The following is a 7,218-nucleotide window of genomic DNA, read 5'->3' as shown; positions in this document are numbered from 1 at the left end:
AAACAAAACAAAAAAGTTTAAGCACATGTGTATAGTATTACCTATTTCTCTGTTAGGAGCAGTAGGAAGCTCCAAATAAAGTTGGACGTTGGTTGTCAAAGCAGGTCACCCATGATTAAGGGATATAATATACGTGGTAATGAATCTTAGGGAGCAAGCACCTAAAAGTCCTTTTTCTTATTCCAAGAGTTTTCATTAATGTCTCTGGGCTTGTTTACCACCTGGAAAATGACATAAAAATTATGAATATAGAAAGCCAGTACTGAAGAAATGAGAAACTTCACCTGGATGGATAAAGAACAGTGCAAAGATAAATGTATCTGTACTCATTCATACCTGGGGACATTCTTTCTTCGTTGAGAAAATGGAAGTAATCTGAAAGGAACTTCCCATGTTCACTACCATCCTCCTAAAACAGCACCCCCATTTTCTCTTCCTTTCCATGGGCCCCCTGCCGTCACCAAACTCATAAGGTCCCCACCTAAAGCCAACCCCTCCACTGTGTACTGGATCACATCACTCATGGCACTCAAAAAAATTGCCCCAGAAATGCCTCCCTTCCACTCCTGTGATTGATTTTTTGCTTCTATTCAACAATTCTCACCAGTAAACAAACCTGTTGCTATTTCTCCCACATTCAAAACAAAAGTTTCTCTGGACTCCACTTTTGCAACCTATTGCTTCATTTCTTCCTTCGCTCACCTTTGTAGCAAAATCTCTTCCAAGAGTTTCCATCCCCACCATTCCACCAGAACTGGTCTTGTCAGGTTTCTTGAGGACCTCCACATTGCAAAATCAATGTTCAAATACAAACAAATTGGCCACTTCTCAGGGCTCGTCCGACGCACAGTTCAACACTCTTCCTTAACATTCTTTTCTCACTTAGCTCCCAGAATGCCAGCCTTTCGTTTGCCTTGTTCCCTCATTGGCTGTTCTTTGTCAGCCTCATTTGTTGGCTTCTCCTCTTCAACGCTCCACCTTCTTAGTCCTAGTTCTTCCCTCCCCTCCACTTTTTTCTTCTTTCCTCTCCTTTCCCCCCCTCTTTTCTTACGCTGTTTCTGCTGTATAATAAACATACAGCAGCGTTAAATTCAATTTCATTTCCAATGGCATTGGGCTGATAAGCTCTTACATGGGTGGTCCTTGGTCACGTTCTGGCCAGACCACTTTGCGTAGTGACAGAAATGTGTCGACTACACTCTGGGACATTGACTCTTCCTTGTGGACTGTGTCTTGGGTGGACAGATGCTGTTTCTCCTGGGTCTTGAACTAGTTTCCATATTAAACCACAGTATAAAGAGCCTGTGAAGTCTTCAGTGCTGCTATTATTTCTTAGGAAAATCATTTGGTTGAGTTGTAGTTTAAGATGTAGTATTGGTTTTAATTAGATGGATTAAAAATTATATTGCCCAAAGGTGAAAAGGCTTTTTCGAAAATGGTCAATTCTTCATTTTTCCACTATTACCAGTGAAAAAGAAAAAAAAAATGACTTTTATTCTATTTAGCCTATTGCCTGAGGGGCAAATTTTTTTTTTCATTTAGTTTTACTGATTCATTACCATTTGTGACACAGCAGAAGCTAGAACATTACAAATGTCCATAATTGTTTGCATTGCTGTAGGGAATATAACATTGTTAATATCTATTACTGGGCTAAATGAATGCATTAAGTAGCCAGAAACAAATAGGATTGTCAAGCACGATATAGCTGGCACATAGCTTTAGGACAGCTGCCAAATTTAACATGGAGGGTGGAAGAAGGTTTGAATATAACATTTGCAAATAACATCTTCAAGGTCGAACCCCTCTACTTCCCCACTAGGTGGAGGCCTTCGTTTGCTGTGGAGCTGTGGACAGCCTGGGTGCTGCTTGTGTACAGCGAATGACATTCCGTACTTTTTCCTTTCTCTGTGTTCCGGTGCTCTGTTTCTATTGTTGGCCGTCCTTTGTGCCTCGTGCATGCTTTTGTCCTCTGGAGTGGGCCCTAGAAGGAAGGGGGGATCCAGTCAGAAACGGGGAGAGTAGGGAAGCAGAGGGTAGAGCTGGTACGAGTGAAGCTCCACTGTGAGGAAGGCTGAGGCTTTCCTTTCATTCCTACCATTGGCCTTCAGCACCCCCGCCCTGCAAATGGACACCCAGATGCACACGCGTGGCTGCCGGGGCCTCTCTCCTCGGGCATTCCTCATATATGGCGAGGGACACCTTTACAGTGTCCTGTTTACTCATGAATTCAGATTCACATCCGGCCATCTAATACTGTCCCCACGGAGCAGCTTCTGTGTTTCAGGCACAGTGCTGGGCACTTTCACATTCACCATCTCATCTCATTATCACAACAGTTTTGGGAGGCTAAAGGGTAGGATCTGTGTTTCAGCCAGGTGGCCGCTATCTGTTTTGGGAAGGTCATTTTCCCAAACGGATAGATCATGGCTATTTCCACAATATTTCAATATTATGATCTAATAAATGTGAAGTACATGATGACAGACACTATGAAAAAGACCTATCTGTTGGAATTTCCTAAGTAACAGTGACTTCTGGCTGTGAGAAGTCCTCATGTCCCCATCCATAGGTGGTGCTTCTGCTACCTAATGATGCGAAACCCTTATGTGTCCACGGTGTCTAAGGCTCTCTTGGTATAGAACAAATATTCTTCTGGGAGACCAAGTGTTCTCATGAAACATGTGACTCAGGATGACCCCAGATCTAGCTAGCATCTCCACAGGATCATAGGGAAGAAAGGGATCAAAAGGAGCCAAATCCTCAGGACCGGAGCTGACCCATCACCATTCTAGCTCCAAGTCGAGTGGACTTAGCTACAGCATCTCTACTGTCACTTTTTCTTGCATGTGTATCGGAAGGTCGGCACCTCCTGGTACTTCATCAGGTAAAGATGGCGGCCTGACCTGGAAAGTTCTTCTTCTCTGACATCAATTCCTGGGTGATGGATTATGGCTTTCAGTTGGCCCAAGTTGTCCCACTCTAATGGCTTACACTTACTGGAGATCATGGCTATTAATACTTTTTTCAAGTTCATAATACAATCTGAAGGCTACATTGTCTAAGAGATTAATAACAATGTTTTAGTAAATCGCGTATCCCGTGTCACAGTGGGGCTTGTAGACCTGGGAAATTAAGCTGTGAGTTTCCCAGCTCTCCAAAGACCAGGCTTTTCAGAGCTCTCTGCCACCAGAAACACTGCCATCAGCCTCAGAGAAGACCTGGCGCCACGACCCCACCAACTACCTGCTCTGGTGCTGGGCCCAGCTCTCTGGTTCTTCCCTTCTCTCTCTCAGTGACTTTTTTTTTTTAAATCACAGGGACCTTTTGACCTTCTCTGGGTGTAACCTTTGCTCAATGCCAATGTAGTCCACAGATTTTAATGGTTGAATCTTGAGACAAAAGATTGGGGCTTGGATTCCATCTTTTCTAGAAGGCCTCTAAGCTACTTATGCAAATTAGCTCACACCCTCCGTCTATCTTTAGTAGTTTCTCTTGTCGTGTTTGCCACAACCCCAGAATATGCATGTATATTATTTATGACATGTCTGCATCATTGGCTATCTTATCGAAAGATCAAAAGCCCCACACAAGCAAACTAAAAGCTCCTAGCAGAATGCTAAAGGCAACTTGGTCTGGTGTTTCAGAAGCTGAGGCAATACAGTAGAGCTGAGTACTAACCACATTCTAAAGCAAAGGGCCAGATGCGAAGACATGAAGTCGGGTGCAGCGCCCACTGTTCCCATGCCCACCTCCAGGCTGCAGAAGAAAAGGTGGGGGAGAGTCACAGCGAGGATTTCTTCATAGAGAGCAGACACTTGCCCCTGTCCTGTGTCCCTCCCGAGGCGATGTGAGCTTCAGGAAACCTGCTCAGAGAACTTTGCCATGTGTCTCCTGGAGTGTGGGAGTCACGGGGACTGAGGTCTGCCTCAGGTTGGAAGGTCTCAAGTCCGGACATTGGCTGGAGCTGCCCCAGGGATTACAAAATATTGTAATCCCTACAATATTTTCCCTATTGTAGGGAAAATAGCAGGGCTGTGTGGGGAGCAGCCTCCTCCTCAGGATGTGGGGGCTGGGCTGCCTCAGTATTTGCTAGACACAGACACAGTGGAAGGCAACTGGACCCCGTTGTCTTGAGAGGGTCTCTCTCCTAGAGGAATTTCTTTGAGGTCAAAGTGACACCGACGTAAGAACAGGCCACTGGGAACTACGGGGCTGAGCAGGAAGTTGAACAGCATCAAGGGAAGGCCAGAGAAGAGGGGGTGTGCACGCGTGCGTGCGTGTGTGTGTGTGAGTGTACGTGTGTGTGTGTGTGTGTGTGTGTGTACATGTGTGTGTGCTTCTCTTGGGGAGTAGTCTCTGAAAAGCCCACCAAAGTCCTCCACAAAACAGTTCTTTGGCTCTTCGCTCAACTCAGTGGGCACCAAAGCAGAAGACAGCCATGCCTGGGCCAGTGGGAGCTTTCCTGCCCTTCTGCTCCCCCTTCGTCTTCTCACTCTGGCCCCACCCGAGGGACCCTCGCACGTGGTAGCAATTACAGCAACAGAGATGAAGGGGTCCATGTGTCCTGGGCTTCCCCGCTGCCAATTGTCCTGCCTCGGGGGCTCTGTCCTGCAGGAAAGAACGGGAGGAACCTGGATAAAGACTAAAGTTTTAGTATCAAATTTGGTCAGATATTCTGCCCAAAACGCCTAGAGGACTTAATTTGTTTTTTCTATTATGATAAAGTATCATAATATAATTGACCATTTTGACCAGTTTTAAGTGTACATTTCAGTGGCATTAAGGACATTCACACCGTTGTGCAACAGCCACCACCATCCATCTGCAGAAATTTTCTTCATCTAAACCAGCGGTTCTCAACCTTCCTAATGCTGCAACCCCTTAATACAGTTCCTCATGTTGTGGTGACCCCCAACCATAAAATTATTTTCGTTGCTACACTATAACTGTAATTTTGCTACTGTTATGAATCGTGATGTAAATATCTTTTTGTTTTCCGATGGTCTTAGGCGACCCCTGTGAAAGGGTCATTCGACCCCCAAAGGAGTCGCGCCCCACAGGTTGAGAACCACTGAAACCTAAATTCTATGCCCATTAAACATTAACTCCCCATCCCCCCTCTCTCCAATCCCTGGTCTCCACCATTCTTCTTTCTGTGTCTGTGAATTTGACTACTCTATGTATTCATGTAAGGGGATTTATACAGCATTTGTCCTTTTGTGGCTGACTTATTTCACTGAGCATAATGTATTCAAGGTTCATCCACACTGTAGCAGGTGTCAGAATTTCCTTCCTTTTTAAGGCTGAATAACAGTCCATTGTATGTCCATGCTATATTTGGTTTATCCATTTACCTGTGGATGGACACTTGGGTTGCATCCACCTTTTGGCTGTTGTGAATAATGCTGCTGTGAACATGGGCATACCAGCATTTGTTTGAGTTTCTGTTTGCAGTTCCTTTGGGTGTACACCTAGGAGTGGAATTGCTGGATCATGTGGTAATTCTGTTTATCTTCTTGTGTAGCTGCCAAACTGTTTTTTTCTCAGGAGCTGCGTCATTTAACGTTCCCACCAGCAAAGCAAAAGTGTTTCAATTTCCTCACCAATGCTTTAGAGGACTTTGTATTTCCTGTACTGACCTGCCCATGACTTCCTTCGCGGGCATGGAAAAGCAAGCTGTGAGAGCCAGGGTGAGAAGTTGAGGGGGATCAGGGCAGCTACCTCCTGCCTGCACTCTACTCTACCTGGTCTGGTCTGTCCAAGGAACTGGATGTAGTCAGGTGGCAGTTACAGGGAGTGGGTGGCTGAGGCTGGTCTCATCTCCTCAGTCAACAGTATCCCAAGGCAACAGGAGTTCCTTCTTAGAACCAAGAGCCCAGAAGCCCCAAGCCTGGGTCCTGTTTACCTCTTTTATCTTCCCTGCCTATAGGCGGGCAAAGTGAGTAGACCCACGGTCTGCAAAACAGTTCTTCGTTTTGTATAGATTTGTCCTTTCCAGTCTCAAAAATCGGGATGAAAAATTAATATAGACTCTCACAAATCAGAGATTATCAACCCCCTTTGTCAATCAGAGTATTTATTTTCCCCCTCTGTTATCATATGGCCAGTTCTGAGGTCAGAAGGAAGATTGCTAAAATCTGCAACGTAAGTATTCATGGCTTCTTCCCTCTCACTGTCCAGCCCCGACTCCCTGGGAGCTTCCCTGTCAAATACACCGTGGTGCATGGGTGCCGTCTCCTATTTCCTCAGCCTTCTCAATGGTGGGAATTAGTTAGCCCTTTTTATGAACTTACTAATTTGTTCATAAAATGTGTTCATAAACTTCCACAGCCACGGTCCACAGTCCAGCAGTTACAGGCAGAGAAAAGGAGCATTTTCTGGCTAATAATGACTGAATGAAGGCGCGAAGGGCCTCAGGTAAAACCAGGCTCCCCTACCCGGCGTTAACCAGCAATATTACTTGATAACCCCTAGCAGTTATCCTTAGCACTTCGCAAACATTAGTAAACCTCACGACCCTCTTGTGAGGCAAGTATTGTTATCTCTGCTTCTACAGATGAGGAAACTTTCTTTAAGAGTCTAAGAAGCAAATTGCCGAGAGAGTGTCTACCTAAACCTTTGCTTTTTCATGGTCATGTAGTGGGACAAATGGGTACAAACCCACTGTTTCTCCTTCTCCACTTTCCCTTTCCTTGGCTAAAAGGCTGCTTGGAATTTCAAGGACACTTTTGAAACCACATTACTTTTATTTATTTATTGTTTTCTTTTTTGCCCGGGTCTTTGAAGAATTTAGAAATCCAGGAAAATCTAACCCTGTAATTAACATGGTTAAACTAAACGCTATTTGTAGCAGAAAAAACGTCCCAGGAATATGAATTCCTGGTGATGGATTGACAAGTTCAAAGCAGGAATGTGTGTTGCCATGGGCACCATATCCTACTTGCTGGGCTGGTTCCTTTCAGTTGGCTGCTGAAGGAGGGTGGCTTTCAGCCAGGAATCACTGAGCATTGTTAGAATAGATTTGTAATTCTTAGGTAATACCTTCTCTTTGTACTTCTATACATAAAACAGCTGCAAACGGTTTACAATCATTTTAAGGGTGGAGTTTCCTGAATCTCTCAGGAATATAAACCGCAGGAGGGAGCTAGGGGGAGCGCCTTTTCTCCCTTCTCAAACGTCTCTGTAACAGGCTGAAAATAAATATTTGTCAGAAAG

The sequence above is a fragment of the Hipposideros armiger genome, unplaced genomic scaffold, assembly GCF_001890085.2.
Source record: "Hipposideros armiger isolate ML-2016 unplaced genomic scaffold, ASM189008v1 scaffold_244, whole genome shotgun sequence".
Classification (NCBI taxonomy): domain Eukaryota; kingdom Metazoa; phylum Chordata; class Mammalia; order Chiroptera; family Hipposideridae; genus Hipposideros; species Hipposideros armiger.
This window is presented reverse-complemented; position numbering follows the sequence as displayed.